Source organism: Haemorhous mexicanus, chromosome 4 (assembly GCF_027477595.1).
Source record: "Haemorhous mexicanus isolate bHaeMex1 chromosome 4, bHaeMex1.pri, whole genome shotgun sequence".
NCBI classification, from domain to species: domain Eukaryota; kingdom Metazoa; phylum Chordata; class Aves; order Passeriformes; family Fringillidae; genus Haemorhous; species Haemorhous mexicanus.
Window position 1 is genome coordinate 53,862,964 of NC_082344.1, and position 18,231 is coordinate 53,881,194.

Consider the following 18,231-nt stretch of genomic DNA (forward strand, 5'->3'; position numbering starts at 1 on the left):
AGTTAATAACATTTAGAATAAACTATGCTGGAGTAATAGACAAACTGGAAGGAAAGTGTTTTAAACAGTTATTTTTTATTTTTAAAGGAAGTTAATTTGTTCTGAGCATATGAAGGCAGTACAGTGTTTTAAATGTTTGTTATTTTGTATCTTTGTCAGGCAAAGACAACCTTTGACTAAGCTGGACTAAATTTTTCCATTGGTCTTGTTTTGTGCATCAGAAAACTGATGTTAATTGCAAAGCAATTGTTGTGCTTTTAGAATGAAAAATGGTAAGGAGAATTTTCAGCCGCTATTTAAAACCAACCCTTTCCTCTCAGCTGGAGAAAATGCAGCATATGTTTAGGAAGAGCAGTCTGCTGTGCTGTGTATTTGTCTTTACAGGCAGATGCCCTTTGCTTAAGAATGAAGTTTTAAAATAGTTGGCTAGACTGTCTGCAGTTTGGCTTCTCCCTTGTTGGATGGCACTGGAGTTCAGAAAGAGCAGGAGAAAGCAAATGTGGTTACTGGCCACAGCCTGGGCTGCTGGGGAGCTGGCAGCACCTTGGGGCTCTGTGTGCCTGTGTTGGATATACATGGGGAGGTTTTGGTAGTGGAGGGCTACAGGGGTGGCATCTGTGGAAGCTGCCAGGAGCTTCCACTGTGCCTGACAGAGCCAATGCCAGCCAGCTCCAAGAGGGACCCACCCCAGGCCAAGGCTGAGTCTATCAGTGGTGGTGGTGGTGCCTTTGGGATAGCAGATAGGGGTGTAAAAAACTCTGTGCAGCACCAGCAGCCGGCAGAAGATAGGAGTGAGAATATGTTACCATTAATATGGTAACCTTATGTTACCAGTAGGGAGAATATGTTACCATTTGGTAACAGCTCTGCAGACACCAAGGTCAGTGCAGAAGGCAGGGAGGAGGTGTTCCAGGTGCTGGGGCAGAGATTCCTCTGCAGCTGTGGGGAGGCAGCCGTGCCCTTGCAGCCCATGGAGGTCCATGGTGGAGCAGAGAATCATCCACCTGCAGCCAAGGAAGACCCCGTGCTGGAGTATGTAGATGGCTGAAGGAGGAAGGAGGCTGTGACCTCATGGGAGGCCCATGTTGGAGCAAGCTCCTGGCAGGACCTGTGGTGCTGTGGAGAGAGGAGCCCACTCTGGAGCAGGTTTGCTGACAGGACTTGTGACCTGGTGAAGGACCCGTGCTGGAGCAGCCTGTGCATGAAGGACCGTGCCCTGTGGACAGGGACCCATGCAGTCCATGAAGAGCTGCAGCCCTTGGAAGGACTCAGGCTGGAGAAGTTTGTGGGTTATTGTCTCCTGTGGGTAGGACCCCGTGCTGGGGCAGGGGAAGAATGTGAGGGGTCCTTCTTTGAGAAAGGAGCAGCAGAGACAACGTGTGGTGACCTGACTTCAGCCCACATTCCCAGTCCCTTGGCACCACTGTGGGAAGGAGATAGAGAAAATGAGAGTAAAGTTAAGTCTGGGAAGAAGGGAGCAATTGGGGAAGGTGATTGATCATTTGATTTTATTTTCTCAATTTGATTTATTTCCCTGTTCTGATTTGATTGGCAATAAATTACTTTAATTTCCCCAAGTGGAGATTGTTTTGCCCATGATGGTTAATTGTTGAGGGATCTCTCTCTGTCCATATCTTGATCCTGGAGCTTTCTCTCCCCTGTGCTGTTAAGGAGGTCAGTGATAGAATAGCTTTGGTGTGCACCTGGCATCCAGTCAATGTCAGTCCCCCCACAGAGACCTGGCTTTGGAACAAAATAGACTTATTTGAGGGAAAAGGGGATTGTCATTTTCTTTAAAACTTATGCCTTCAGAAGTCTTTTTGTTCATTTTAATGTCAGCATTGATCTGTCTCAGAATCAGTGAAAAGAAGAGATGGTTGGGGTAATGTTTTATTATCTGATAGCCTCTCCATTTTTGAGAAGCATAAGTAATTACAAAGAAGACATCAGAACATATGCTGAAACTAGGCCAATGGCAGAATTCAAATAATTTCAAAGTGTTCTTTACCAAGGGGGGAAGTGGATATGACCCTGGCAAGGAAATGCTGTCTCCGGTCTGGGAGGGTCACTGTCCGCTGCACCTGAGGAGAGTAAACATGCCAGATGACTTGGGTAACGTTTATTTCCTCCCTTGGGGTCTGTTTTATTTCAGCCATCATAATAGAAGTCTTTATTTAGCTTATAGAAAGCACAGTCTCTTTCCTGGTTGTCAGGATTCTCAGAATTGGCACAGTTACTACAGCACTGTAGTCAGATACCCCAGTCTGCCATAACTTAGCTACTCCATTCTCCTGAGTTCAGAGGCTTTGTTTTTGCTGACTGTACCAGCCACATCAGAACTGTGTTAAATTGAAGCATAATTCCTCATGTGCCTGTGAGATGACCAACAAAGAAGGATGTAGTTATCTAATGGTCTGCTGCCAGTCAACAACCTCTGCAGTGTGAGTTTTGCATACTGGTATCTCTAATAAGGGCTCTATCTTCTTGAGTAGTGTTTCATTGAGTATGGTGAGCTCTTAAAAGTATTCTCTGCTGCCTAAGTACAGTAATCTTGCAAAAAGATGAGCAGCAAAACCTGTGTTATAGGAATACTCGCTGAATAGCAATAACTGGGTTTTTTTAAAATCCTCTTTGCTAAGGTTTAAGCATACAGCAGCATGCCTGTGCTATAGTAATTATGGAACTTTTTTTTTTTTTAAGTAGAAATAGGTTTGACTTTTTTATTTCTTTTAGCAGGCTGTCTTTAAGATAGTTCACAAGCTGCTTGTTGAAAGTACAGACAGAAACAGGATAAGTTGGAAAGATGATTGGTAATCAATATGCCAGGAGATCAGATGGCAGGTGATGACTGGCATGGACACACTGAGAATTTTGAGGCATCCTCTCAAGTCAGGTTTTTAAACAGATATCTGTCTTGGCATATTAGATGGAAAATTATTTTAAGAAATTATTTATTTGTACATTGATTTGTCCAAAGACTTTATGAACTCCTGTGTGAATGGATATGTAATGAAAAAGGAATGCAAAAAACCCATTGCTCTTAATTATGAATACAGGGTACAGAATCTTATCTGCTAATTACTGCTGTGAACAAAGTTTTCCCCTCAGTTACACCAAAACATTCTTCATTGATTTAAGGTTATGCCTAAATTATTGTGACTGAAAGTACCTTTGTGGCAGAACACTCTGGTTTCTGTTACATTTTCTGAACTCCAGCTGCCTTTGAACTATAATATTAGTGCTTTCTCAAGCTTTGTCTTTGTTTCCACTCTAATACTATTGCCACTGTTCCATAAACTGTTCAATTTGCAGGAGCACTGTCATCTCTCTCAGGTAAATGCTTCTGTGACCAGGTATCCAGTGTATGGGGACTTGGTGATGTTTCTCCAAGTGAAACCTGGTGGCTGCATGTTGTTCTCTGTCTCCTGTGTCTGCTGAAGCTCCCAGTACTCCTGGGTGTTGCCAAGCCTGGCTGATGTTTCTGACATAAGGTATTTCTTTAAAAATGCTTGCTGCTGTGGGCAGCAAATGACAGAAACTTCTAGATCCTTGGAGGGGGCTTTTGTGTGACCAATGTTGGGACCACCTTCCCTTTGTTTCCCGGGTCACAAGGAGCAGGTCTGTCCCTGGGCCAGCTATTCATCCTCCTTCAGAGGGTGAGGATGATCTATTTGGCTGTGCTGAAATTAGATCAGGATGTGCCGATTTCTGTAAGCCTCTGATGTTACCCCAATTAAATTTATTTTAAAAATTTTTAAAAATTCTTCTATTTTTAAACAGTTCTGAAAAAACAGAGTGAGCAGGGAAGAGTTGAGCACACTGGTTACATGTGTCATCCAAACCATTAGTGCTGGCAGTGCTCCTGGCCTGTCACATGTGCCAGATGTGACATCTTTCAACAAAATTTAAAGGCATGGTGAAAGATTATGGGCATGGTTTCACATCACTTTGGACTGCTCCAAAATTAATGTTTTAAAAGCTGTTAACAGCAACTGTTTAAGGGTGTCAGTCTATCTTCTTCAAGCTATTACAACATGCCATCTCCTCATCCCTGGCATTTTTCTGGCCCCCTGTCCAATCTGATTAATTCGAGGACCCAGCTGAAAACCAATCCCTCAAAGAAGATGCATCTTTGTGACCATGTCTCTGGGATGAGGAGGTGCAGGCAGCCTAAAGGCCGAGTGCTGCTGGAAAGGACAATTGGCTTAAATCAGTGTAGGTGTAAAACTGTACAGTTACCATCACTCTGCTGGCTGTGGAGCAGCAACTCTGACTTCTGCTTCATGCAGCTGAATGTGAATAAAATGGTTGCTTGTGAGCACTCCCTGTTCATACATGGAGTTTAACTTGTTTAGTCCAGGACTCTGTTCTTATTTAAGTTCTGCCTGCATGAAATTAAAGACTTTTCCAGCTCTTGTTTTTACATATTTCAGATTTATACTGAGCTTAATTATAATACTAAATTTTACTGTTGCTTTGAGTTAGCTGGTTTTGCAGGCATGTAGAGTGTGTGCCTGTGTCCATTCACATGCATACTTATACAGATGTATATACATGCTCTTATCTCTGACAGGAATTCTTGAAGCTGCTAGTTCTTCCTCAGTAGCTCTGAGATTAACCAGCTTCCCATGTGGTAAACTGGAGTTCTAAACTGGGAGTCACTGTTCTTGCCATTTGTGACTTCAGCAGAGACTGTAGATGCTTACTTCACATACTGCTTTCTAGCCACTTCTGGCACCATTTAGATTTTGAAGGGTCTGATGGAGGATTTTAATGGTTTTGACTTTCAGATGGTCCCATTTCAGCTGTCTGTGTTCAGCCATGGTGTGTGACTGGTCAGTGATTTGGTTTCCTAGAGCTGTAATTCTGCACTTGAACACTAACAGGTTCCATTTGGAGGTGACCTGTGAGGAAAATTACTTTTGAACATAAGGAGTTTTGAATTTTATTTTTCAGTTGTGGCAGAGACCTCAGTCTAGGTTCAATCCCTAAATTTCCATTGATTTACTGGAGGCCTCCTCAAGACCTTTATCAGCATTTCAGTTCAATTTGTTCTATCATATGCTTTGATTCTTGTTGTAGAGCACCTTCTTTTTGATTTCATAATACTTCACATCTTTTGTCACAGTTTAGCCAGAGAGGATCAATACATGGACAGCCCCAGAATGCTCCTGTCCAAGCCAGCTTCTAGGCTTTGTCAGTGCTCATTTTGGAAGCTATCCAGTCCTGCTGTCTCTCTTCAAGAGCTTACATTTTTTTGCTGTACTGATTAACTTAACTGTTTTGAGTAAATTTGACCACCTGTGGCTGCTGCTGACCCTACATTCCTGCAGTACCTCCAAGCAAAATGCTAAACATAGCTGGCATTCTTGAAATGCTAGGACAAAGCACTGCAGTGCACATTCGGGGCAGTATTTGGGGGAAAAAAGCCCTGCTTCTTATTCTGTCTTGAAATCAGTTTGGGCACACAGTGTTGAGAGATGAGATTCCTCTCACTGTGGTTATATTTGACTCCCCTTGGTTTCTTACTGACATGGATGGTTCTGCATAAATTGGAAAAATTTCAATGTAATTCTCTGGAATTGAGGCCTTAGCTAAAACAAAGAGATGACAGGAGGTTTTAATTCATAGCCTGAAATGATAGGGATCTAAGCGAGACAGAGCAAGGCAGTATTATTAGTTAGGAATTATTAGGGAATTTTATTGCTTCCTTTTGGAGCATCTGGTAACAGCTGCTTAAATCAGGTCTGCTCTAAGATGGCATTCCTGTCTTTTAATGAAAGTGGTTTAGCAATGTGCAGGCTATTTGACTGAAGACTCTGCAATATTGAATTGAAATCTTGATTTCTGTGGTTTGACTTTCTAGTATTGACATGATGCATAAATATAACCATTTGGGTGATTAATTAACTGTGTGAGATGTCCTGTAGGAAAATTTCCTTTCAATTCAGGAGGAAACCTCCTTGATTTAATACAGACATAGATGCTTCTCATGTGTTTTGCAAATAAGCTTATTTTAAAAAATAAACAGAAACACAACACTTGTTAATAAAAATCTAGGTCTTAAAACCTTAGGAGTGGAGACCTTGGAAAGAACATAAATGAACATATTTTGAGCAAAGCAGTCATTTTAAGCATGGGCATTAATGAATGCAGTGAGCTCTCTTGCTGCATCAACTTTCCTATGCAGATTTTCTTGGGTATATGAAAATAATGTAAAAAAAATAGCATGCAACAACACAGAATAGAGACAGAGATGTGCCCTTCTAATGGCATATTAAATCTGCAAATTAAATGAGTGGATGGCCAGGCTAAGGCAAAAGCTGTGTGAAGGCCAGGCGTGCTGGCAGAGTGGCTGACTTAGCAGGATACTGAGGGGCAGAGTGTGCCAGAGAAGCCAGGCTGGCATTGCCAGGTGCCTGGTGTCATGGTACCTGTTACCTCTGTGCCTTGCCCTGGTGTGGTGGGTCTCAAGGGTGCTCTAAGATGGAGCACTTTGTTGTGTGCAGCATAAGCTGTGAAAGGTACTGAAGAATATCAAGAAGGGTTGTGGAGAAGTATGCAGGGGTAATAGTATTCAGAATAGGAATTAATAACTTATGTGACTTACTGGGATGGTTTGTGCCTAAAGCATAGGTGATAATGCCTTTTTAAGGAGGTGACTTGCAAATTCAGATTTTCTTTCAGCTTTGGAGTGTGCATTTAATAACCTGTCTTCATTCAGGCAGAATTATAAGCAAGGGCTGAGTGTGGCTCTGTTTTAATTTATCTTAGCTTAGCTAATGCTTTGAGAATTTATTTTCTTAATGGTGACAAAGTACATCTCTTGGGAAGTGTCAACAAAGGAGTACCTTTTTGAGGAAACTGTTCCTGGTTTGTGAAGCTCTTGAGATGAGCAGATGATGTAATATTTTAATGTGATCTTGTGAGAGGGTGCATTGCATTTCTGTGTCCCTATTTCTTCTGTAACTACTTGTCCTGGTTTGCTGGGCTTGACTTGTTAATGTATATGCAGAACCTGAGGTGGAGAGAGAATTACTGAGGAGCATGCTTGTGCCCTGGAGGGGGAAGGATGACTTAAGTTAAAATGCTTGCCTCCACATCCCATGGGTATGTGATGTGGTAGAGTGACTGGATCTCCTGCATTATTCATTGCCTCTAGCTTCTACTGTTCGTGGGTGTTTATCACATGAATAATTGTGCTGTGGGTTGCTGCAGAAGAGGGGTGTGTGTGACCTGAATACTCATCATCCACAGGTCTGTAAGTGACAGATAAAACCTGGTCTCAAGTATGGTGTGTCTGCTAAGTCATATCACTCTGAGATGTTTTTCTCCCTAGCCAGCTTATGGAAGAGCATCTTCAGTTGATCCTAACCCTCATGGTTGGTCTCTGTCACATATATTAGCTTTCAATTCCTTCTTCAAAATATGATGCCTGTGTGAAAGTTATTCCTAAAATATATTCGGAAATTGTTCTGTTAGTTGTGCTGCACCCCGTTGTGCTAAGAATAAGATTTTTGGAGAGAAATCCAAGACTGCTTTGTTTTCAAATATTGATTGAAGTTTTATTTCCACTTTAAAGGTTTTAAAAATTCTTTTTAACTCAGCGGCTTAAGTGTTTTCAAAGCATACTTGTTTCGCTGCTGAAGTGCTATCATCAAATTGTGTGTTGGGCTTTTGTGAGCTCTAAGATTTGGGTCAGGGCAGATGAGGAAACAGAAAATATGGCTTGATTGCTGGAGGGAAAACATGCTGCAGTGGTACTTGATTGAAGAGTTGCTGTTGAATGATAACATACCCATGTTGATTGTGCTGTGCTTTTGGCATAACATCCTGAGGACTGTCAGCCTCAGCCCAGATGTTTGCTCAGACAGTTCTGTATTAGCAAGAATTGTCTGGTTCTTGCTGTGAGTCATGGTTGCAGTAGTACTGAAAGCTGGAGAGGACTGGACTTATGGACAGAAAGGGGGATACAAGGCTTCGTTGTGCTGCTGGGATGATGCTCAGCACATTGCAAACCTGCTTCAGGCAGGGCCCTGAAGTGCTGGAGCTGTGTTCTGGATGTTTCTAAGCTGTCCCTATTCCAATGGCTTTTGCACATGGGATGTATGTGTGCTGAGACCTCACACCAGAGCAGCACTTGTCTCTCTGGAACAGCTCCTTGCCCTGGCTCTCTGGCTCACCCTTAGGAAGCTGAATTACTCACTAGTGAAAATACCAGTTCTCTCAGGCTGTAAGTGTAGGGTGTTCCCATGAAAGTTTTTAATGGTGAGGTAGTATGATTTGTGTGTAGCTATAGTGGCAGAACACAATTCAAAGTGGGCTTTTTGGAGTGCACAATATGACAGGACCATGTGAGCCGAAGCCAGTGTCGTGCTCTGAGAGATGTCAACCCACTCCAAGGCTGAAGATGAATTCTGCTTCAGTGTCACCCAGTGCTTTGATTTCTTCTAGATTGGTGTCTATGCAGCACAGTTCAGCAGACAATAAGACTTGAGAAAAGCAGTAAGTCATGCAGCCAGAGAACTGAAATAATACCCTGGTGTTTGGGAGCAGTCATGAAGGTCTGCATAAGTGTTTTGAGGGCAAAGGTGAGGAGGATTTGCTAAAATGAAAATACAGTTTTGGGCCAGAGTGGCATAAATGTTGTAATCCCACCAACTCGTGCCACCTTCTGATCAAAACCTTTAAAGGAAGAACAAAAAAACCCACATTTCAGTATCTGCTTTGGATATTTTTAAATAAAAGAATCACTAAAATGAAGGGAGGAGGTCTTAGTATCCTTCATAAATATTGAGACTTGCCCTCCTCACAGTCTTCTCTGCAGTGACCCCGGTCAGTCTTCATTGTGGGGAGCAAAGGACCCCTGCTCGTGTCCCTGGAGGACCTGAAGCCTCCATCTGCCCTTTCCAGGAGGGTGTCCAGAATATGCTTTTTAACCTGGAAGGGGAGGAGAGGGACCCCTCCTGCCAATAGTGGAACACCAAATCTCTTCAGTTTCATTGGACTTGTCAGGGTTCATGAATAAAACAGTGCCACGCGCATTTCAGTGTTTTATCCACTAGCGAAGGAAACACTTCTTCCTGACCTTCAAAAATTTGGGAAGATAAAACCATCTAAGTGATGCAATTTTCCTTTTGGCCCCCTAGGGCAGTAAGTGAATTAATGTGTTTGATGCTTCTTTCTGTGGATCTGGCAAAAACTACTGCCAAAGAAGGTAAGTGCAGAGAAAGGTAGATGCTGAAAGTGTCAGGGAATTCTTGGGGTGTGACAGCAGCCTTCTCAACCCCATCTTCAAGGAGTTTTTTGGCCATGATTATGTTATGTGAGTCCCCCATGGTTGTCAGGCTGTTTTATTGAGGTTTGTTTGTTTGTTTGTTTTTGTACTATTTTGAAACTAAGACCCCTAGAAGCCTCATAAAAATGAAGCTCTTCTTCTCTCCTTTTGGAAACAAACCCCAGCAGCCCAGGTTCTTGGGGTGGTGGCATGGGGCTTACTGGGAGGCTGTCTGATGGACTGAAGTTAGACACTGTTAATGTCCTTTTTAGAAGGAAAGAGAAAAATATATCCCTAAAATAGATGGCCATGCTGTACTTATTAATTATTGATGTTTCATTGGATGACTTCTTTCTTCTATTAAGAAATTGGAAGAAGAGGTGAATTTTAATGGAGGGGTGTGTAGGATCCTGAGATTGCTGTTTAAAAGACAATTTAAGGCAGAGCTCCCAGTCTGATAATGTGAATGTGGCATGTCTGCATGTCTGTGCATGCTCAGAGGAAGCTGCAGTATGAAAACTGTCACAAGTTCTGTTCTGATACCAGTTCACTCAGCTCTGTATGATGAATTCTGTACATATGTAATAGCCTCAATCTCACACATGAGTTCATAACTGTACTTCCAGTCTAAAAGTGCAGGAATTGTGAAGTCTGTAGTTATTTTTCCCAGAGCAACTGGATTCCTACTGACTTTTGCACCCTTTCATCCTGCCCAACAAACAGGTTTGCAGTCCAAGAGCAATATATAGCCATTACTGTAATGGATACAGGAGGAGTGCTCCAGAGTGACAGAATTCTTAGAATTTGTATTCCCTGATTCAAATAGATGGATTTATTATCATGTAGAATGAGCTTTCAATGTGAAGAAGTGGAAGACTATCTGCTGCTTTCCCTGGACAGACATGCCACCCCCAGCCCCAGTCTGGCTGCTCTTTGTTGCAGCCCATCTGAGAAGCAGTTGCCCATTGGGCAGGGGAGAAGAGTTAATAAATATTTTTGATTTTTTGTGACAGTTTTTAGATGTAAGTGAGATTTAAGGTTTAATATTTAAATCAGAGTTCCTCATTCAGCATCAACAGAAACATCTGAAGGTCTTGCTGGTGCAGCTTATTTTATTATATAAGGACAAAAAGAAAAATACAATGCTATTGCTGAGCAACCCACCATTAATCTAGTGTGTGTGCTTCAGGAGAAAGAGTTTTTAAAGTACAGAACTGATTTTGGTACTGAATGACTCCTGCTGAAATTTGGTGGTTGGAAACCTGCCTCTTTTGTATTAAGCTGAACTTTTAAGTCCCTTACCAATATCAAGGAATTGGAAAGGAGAGCTGTAAAACCAGCTACCTTCTTAGCTGTTAGCAGGAGGCACAAGTTGCAGTGGGGAAGAAGGAAAAAGCTGCGGTGATTCCTAGGTTGGTAAATTCCTGCTAAACCTCAAAAAAGGAGATTTGGCCTAGGTTTAAATGTTACAAATCCATGGAGAGTCTATCAGATAGAAGTCTGTCTCTGTTTTGAGACATGAACAAAAGTATGTTTTGCTCTAGCTTCTCAGGAAGAGCAATAACTCCCAAATTTTTTCTATGCTGACTGTTTTTTTCTGTTTGGTTTTATTATTTTTAGCTGAAATTCTGTAATGTGCTCAAGATCGGGTTTCACACTGGCTTCTGTGACATCACTCCTAGGCTAGGTGAAGACAGGATTGCAGGTCTGTGTCCTATGGAAATCCAAGTACCCAGAAATCCCATTTCAAATATATGTAGCTATCACCCCATTTTTGCAAAAGAAGAGAATAAAGACAATTTAACTTTTTAAACTTGCACCTATTGTTACCTCAACCAGCCAGTTGTTTATTTCAGTAATGGTAATGTTATTTTACTATTTTGTCATCCGTGGGCATTAAACATTTGCTAATTACTTCTCTACTAAGAGTATCAGTGCCTGCATGTTATTGCCTTTCAATTTGCTGCTTTTAATAAAGCCCTAAATGAATTATTGCTGCTTGCATAGGCCTGGGAGGCTGAGCTGGCTCCACTGTTGGCTGTCCAAGCCTTTCTTGAAATATGAAGATTTATAAACAGGATGAAAAAAGATTCCTCTCTTCATTTTCAAGTCTGCCAATTTTCAAGGCAGGCAATGTGGTGAAAATGTGGGTGGATAAATGGACATTTTCAGCAGGATTCAGAGGAAAGGAAAAGTACTCAGGGTGGTGGATTCTCAGCTGGGAAATAGAAAATGTTGGGTGTGTGGCAGCACAGTTTCAGGAATTTATGCCATAAGTGTTAAGCTCCTATTTGGTCAGAGGTCAAATATCTGTTGATGAAACTTTGTTTTGCAATTTTCTGTTTGCTGTTTTGTTGGAGAGGCTGGTCATTCCTACCTTTGAGACCTATATTTTGTATTTTAGGCTTTCCTCTGATCTCAGAACTGGCAGCTGACCTTATCTTCATTTGTCAAAAAACTGTCTCCTTTCAGGAGTAAAAAGATTTTGAGTTTGAGATTATTTTATTATCTTGGAGCTTATTGAATTGATTGCTGTTTCATTTGCAGTTAGACTAGGCGTGGTTTAGCACAAGTTTGATATATAGGATGAAAACAATTTTAAAAAAGGCAATGCCACAACAGACAGATGCATCTTTTTGATTATGTTGGGAAGAAATCCTTTTAAATTATTTGGAAAAGCTACCATGTATGCTCAACATATGAAGAAGTTTGGGGTCTCAGCGCTTGAGCCAGAAAGTTTTGTTTACATACACCCATGTATCTCAGCAGGAACTTGCTGGTTTCTTGCCTTTCCTGGTAGGAAGGTTTTAACAACACGTGTGTTTTCTTTCTCTCCCTCTTTTTTTTTTTCCTTTTTCTTGAATATTGAAATCTGATCATCTGATACAGAAGTGCACAAACATGCTAAATTGGGTTAGAATATCAGTTTAATGAGTACTGGTATGTATTCTTCCTGAAGAACTTTTTTTTTAAAGTAAAAATTATTATTGAAAAAAACGTGAGTATGTTTTCTTGATTCTTTAAAAAAGCTTTATATTTTAAAATTACTTTTTATCTAGCGTAAAAAAGTTCTATTTCCAAGTTTCAAAGGACAAATATATTTTTTAGCAAGAAGGTATTTAGCTGTCCTAAATGATCTGTTTTGTCTCAGCGCTTTTTAGGATTTATAGTTCTTGGATTTCTGTTAGAACAAAGAAAAATATAAACCTCTGTTTAAAATGGAATATAATTTGGCTTGATTTAGCCTGGCTTTTGCTTTAATAAAGAAAAAAAATATTAAATAAACTCTACAGCAGATGAGATTTGTATTTTTGGTCTTGCATATTTATTTTCTCCGCATGGGGGAACAAACAGAAAGTTTAACACCACCCTGAATCCTAGAACATAGTTTGACTGACAGATATGTTGCTGCTGCTGCTGCTAGAGGATCTTTTATTGGGAGGATAACCTCATTTTGTGAGGTTTTATATATATTTGGTATATTTGTGGCGTTTGGTACTGAAAAATACATGTCAATTTTTCAGTACCAAATGCCACAGCATTAATGTAACCACTCACCAGGGGTGAAATGACTGTGATGCACTGTACAGACATTGCAAAAATAAATTGTATACTTGATGTCTACTGAACACAAGCATAATTGAAAACATGATTTTTTTATGAACTCATTGTTTACTGAGCACATCTAGCTGCTTATTCATAACTTGGGCTCATGTCTATCATGTGGATTAATTTTCTTCATGATATTCAGTGTTTGTGCAGGGGAGAACTGCAGCTCTGTGTTGCAGTGTAGAGAGAGAGAGAGAATTTAAAGCGTGCTTTGCAATGTGTCTCTTACATACCTGAGCTGCCATGGTCTGGCAGCAGGTAGTGACACCTGCTAGGTTTGGGAGGATCCCTGCCCTGTGATGCATGGATCCCCTGTTCTGCTTTTAGTTCTCCTGTGTGCACGTTGTAGAATGTGGACAGCTTTAAGAATGTAAACTGAAGGTGGTTGCTTGGGTTACTCAGTCATTTGTCAGTGCTCCTCTGATTCCCAGGCTCCTGCTGCTTCTTCTGGTATCCTGCACCTTTGCAAGCTCAGTAGTTTTCATTAGTGCCTCTTGACTCTTCATAAATTAAAATATATGTTTTGGTTTTGTTTTGCAGCTTGCCTGATTTCTACAGCGACCGGAGGGGGTGCTGGTGCTGCAGAACTCAGTGCTCTTGTACAGGCTTTCCACAAGGAGCTGGGAAGAGTGAGTAACCTGCTCCATGTCTGGGGATCCTCTAGAGTGGGGGCACTCTTTCTCAACCTTTCATGTCTCACATCTTAAACACTGAAGTTTGAGCACAGAGACTGGAGGTACCTGTATTTCTGTGCAGTACTTGCATTGTTTATCATGATATTCATGAACAGTGGCAGTCCGGTTCTTCTAGTACTGCAGCAAGAGTTCTTGGTGTATCCAATTTTGCAGATTAGCTGTACTGTAACTTGCTCTGCCACCTCATGTGGGAAAAAGCTGTAATCAGCAGAGGTGTTTCACAGTAGTGCTGTTCCTCTGTGGTGTCAGTAATGCAACCTGTTAATGCAGACACCTGCTGGATATCAGTGTTCTGTGCAGCCTCCTGTGATGTATCCACGAGGTTCTCTGTGGGTCTCGGAGTGGGGGGGAAGCCCCCAGCCACAGAGCTTTGTGACTCCAGCTGAGGCTGTGTGTGTGGAGAGATTATCTGGTGTCATGCTCCCCAGCAGCATCTGATGCCATGGCTTTCCCTTCCTTCTCACATGAATTGACCAGGCTGGGGATGTATTTCCCAGTACCTGGCAAGCCAACAGGGTTTCTCGTCTTCTGAAATAAGGTATGTGAGAAGTCTGGAACTCTCTGCCCATAAAGCAGGTGCTGTTAACTGGATGACTTGGGCTAAACATGTCTCTTGGTCTGTGCTATACAAGTAGTTGTACTGGCAGAGGCCTGTGGAGAGACTGCTCTGTTTGCTGATAGAGGCAGGAAGTTTTTTCCATCACTATTGCCTTTCCAAATTTCTGAAATGCAGCAGCACTCTTTTGGGCTTTTGCTCATGTGACCCTTACAAGAGTTTTACTTAGTACAGTCCTAATGGATGGAGGTGACCTGGCAGAGCTCTGTGGAGTAATGATGAAATGCTACAATAGAAAACCTAGCTGTGCTTGGAAAGCTTCTCACAGAAAGCAAGAGCACAGTGACATCTTTGACTTCAGAAGAAATAAGTACCTTCTCATTTAGAAATACTGTTTTTACCCAACAGTCAGCTTTGAAAAATACTTTTCATGGATCTTGGTGTAAATGAGGTTCAGACTATATGTCTGAAATATTGCCCTCTTGGTTCAGGCTTTATAGAGAGATCTGTGTTACCCAGCGATGACTGCTTTGATTGTGTAATGCCTTTGCACTCCCACAGCTCCTTAGCTTGCCAGGCTTCCTTCTGGCACACAGCCCAACCTGCTGCAGCCCCAGAGGCTCAGAGCACCACACTTCTTCTTTTTAATGGGCAACATTACTTCTAACTTAACAAATCCTTACCAATGAGCAAGTAAAATTGAGATCACTACCTGATACCAGTTCAGATAGCTGCACTGAGTGAATGAGCTTAACTGTATTTTTAGCAAACTTGCAAGTGCTATAGACAGTGCTTTCCTTTGTGTTAAAATATATATGTAGTTATGCACCGAATGCCCTGATGTTTTCTGTTACTGTTTGGTGAACAAAATCTGCAGTAAGATAATGTAAAATAAATGCAGAAAGCATGTGTGCTTTACTGAGAAAGTATGTATTGTCTGTTCAGGGGCTATGGTCAGGGGACCATGAATGTTTTGAATTCAGCTTGCTCTATGTGATCTGACTGCAGAAGTACTAAGGCTAAATTTCAGAAAAACATGCTTTTGCTGAGCTAGGGTCTGTATCATAAAGCCTTAAACAGTAGGGAAGTTGTTCAAGTGATTAAGAGTGATGATATCCTCCAGAACAGAGTGGGAAATAATAGCATCCATTCCCACATGGTGTATGGGAACCTCAACTAAACAGGTGGGTGGCACAGTACCTGGAAAGGATGACCAAGAAAAAGAAAAGCCCTCAAGAAGGACTTCTCAGTTATGGAGAAGAGGGAAAGCATCCAAATCAAAGTTTGTTAGAGGAGGAGTTAGAAGCACAAAGGCAGCCAGAAAATGTACAGGACAGAGACATGCAAGCAAGAATGTCTGCATGCAACAAGAATTTCAGTACTGAGAATTTGTTTGAAGGAGAAATTATGGAGGTGCCGGACTTTTTGGGCAGGACAGGACTTTCCAAATATCTGAGCATGTCAGGTCCAAGTGTGGTAAAACCACAGGAACTGCAGCAGGGCTGGAGTGCAGGCAGGACATCCTCTTGTCTGTGGGACTGTTCTTGTCTTTCCGATTCCCGGAAAACTTTAATCCTGTGCCAGCCAGCGGAGGTGATGGCGGAGGGAGTTGTTTGGAAAGCAGGGTGGCTCTGCCTCTCAGCAAAGGCAGGTGGAGGGGAGAGCATAACCTCCTTGGTGTGAGCACTGCCAGGCAAAACTGGAAGGATGGATGAGGACTTTTAGATAAATGAAGACTTGGGAAAAAACGTTCCTGAAATGAAAATACCTATTTTTAAAAACTGTTGGTAGTTATTAGATGAAACTAATGGTTAGGAATTGTTGGTTACCTCCAAAAAGGTCAAACATGCAATGATACAAGAGATGTGGCTAGTAGACAACATTGTGTTTTCTCCAAGAGGCAGTTTGATGTGAGAGATCCATGTCTGATGGCTGTTCCTAGTACAGAAAATGAAAGTGCTCTCTCTGTATGTGTCTCCAGAAATCAGCAGCACAACTTCCTAATAATGGCCTGGCTGGCACTTTGTTTGCTTGTTTAAATTGTGTTTTGCTACTGCTGTCCAACAGGTAATGCTGCCAGCCACTACTTTGAATGCAGACAAAGTGAAAAACAATAAATTTGCATTATATATGCAAATATGTACATAAAATCTGTGTGTATATTGAATTATGATTTCTTAAAATGAGCCATCCACCAGTCTTACAGACCAATTTTTAAATTTCCACCCCTCCACCCAGATTAGCCTCTTTCAGTGTCAGAACCCTTTGCTGTAATGGATCTGCTTTGTGTAGGACCTGTGGCCCGTATGTGCTTTTAAAACAATGCACAGCATTCCTCTTACCCATTCCTTAGCAGACCTATTTCCTGGTATTCAAAGCAAGACTTGGAAGGTAGGATTGTGTTGTTTGTCAGAATATCACACAGAGAGTGCTGGAGTGTGATTTCTTGAGTAGCTGTCCCCTGAGAAACATCATGCAATAACCTTTTCTTTCCCCACTCTGTGTGCAGCTGTTCCTTGCCAGTGTTGAGGGATGTAGTCAGTCACACTTGGATGACTTCTGAGCTCATCTGTTCATCTCCTTTTTTCATATGCTTTTTCTTGGGTATGTGAGGGTAGGTTGCACAACAATCTGTTGTATGAGATTAGGGCAGCCAATATGAATGTACCTATATTTATGTTTGAACGCAAGTGTATTTATAGCAAATGTTGCTTCTAGAGAACCAGGAAAGGTCAAGGAGTCAGCTGACCTCATAAGCAGCAGCATGTGTGAAAAAGTAAATTTGGGTGAAGCACAATATGGCTTTAGTGGCCATTAATAGTATGGAGATTGCTCTATGATTTTTTTTTTTTCTGAAACAAAAGGGAATTCAAGTAAACTGGATTCTGTGTGCCAGCTGTATAGACAGAACTCTTGGTTTGACTCACTCATTGAAAAAAAACAAGTCATAAAGACGACCAGAATTTAGTTTGTCTTTTGGGGTTTTTTTCTTAGTATCAAAACATGAATACAAGTTAAATGAAACTTCTATGTAGCAGTCATAAAACCTGAGAAATGTGGAAGACTTGCAAGGAAAGCTCTGTAAAGAAAATGGCTTAGGAAGATGACAGTCTCAGTTGAAAGTCATGTCATCTCTCCAAGATGATGTGTGTCCCAATTATGTGTGATGATGAGTAGCTGGTAGCTCTGTCACCACGGCTCCTAAAAGGGACTTGGCCTGAGGTGAAGTTCTTTCAGGTGCTCCCTGGGTAGCAGGTATGCAGTGCTGGTGCTCAGGTTTTGTTTCCATGGTTCTCTGTAACTGCTGCAGAGTGGGAATGGCCACCTGAAAGGAATCACTGAAGATTATCAGGAAGGATAATAAAGGAGAAAACTTTAGGCAGAGCTATATCAAAATTTTTCTTGAAGAGAAGCCATAAGGCTATATGTCTACTTGTGTCTATGTAGTTTTAAATTTAACTATAAAGATGAAGAAATCATCTTAGAACATTTTAAAGCAATTTTGCAGTATAATAATAAGCAAAAAAACCACAGAAAACTGTTCAGAAACACATTTGTTACAAAACAAATGTGAACCAACAGGTTAAAAAGTAATATGAAGACTTGATCTGACTTATCAGATACGTTCAGGTTTTACTCAGGTTTATGTGGAGTTGTGGATATCTAAGTTGTGTACAGTTAAAAATAAAACCAAATCCAAACCAATGCATGATGTGGGGATTTTTCAAAAGCAACTTTTGAGAACTCCTTCCATTTTGTTTATCAGTCTCATGGATGTATATATGGAAAATAAGGGCTAGTTTTCAGATGCTTTAGCTTTGGCATTTGGGTACCAACAAGGTTTGTCACATTTCTCTAAGAGTTCCCTGAGCATGCTGAAGAGCAGAAATTCCCCAAGGTTCACCTCTGTGAGTGGATGTGTTTAAAGAAAGGGAAGGTTGCTTTGGGTAGTCTGATCCACAAAATATGATTCTTAAGGAAAAACAAAACAAAACAAAACAAAAACCAACAAACAACCACACAAAAAATCCCCAAAACCAAACCCAAGCAGCATCTTCATTTGTCTTGATCTAGGTATGTCCTCTCTGGTGCAC

General features: G+C 41.3%; 1 protein-coding gene across 11 annotated transcripts in view; it reads left to right on the plus strand.

The window, feature by feature from the left end:
- The window catches only part of APBB2 (amyloid beta precursor protein binding family B member 2), a 161,419-nt gene that overhangs the window by 38,846 nt on the left and 104,342 nt on the right, over nt 1-18,231 (plus strand). For all 11 annotated transcript variants that reach the window (XM_059844935.1, XM_059844938.1, XM_059844936.1 and 8 more), the window contains exon 2: nt 13,427-13,515. The gene's annotated coding sequence lies outside the window, so the exon portion shown is untranslated. The remainder of the gene's footprint in view (nt 1-13,426; nt 13,516-18,231) is intronic.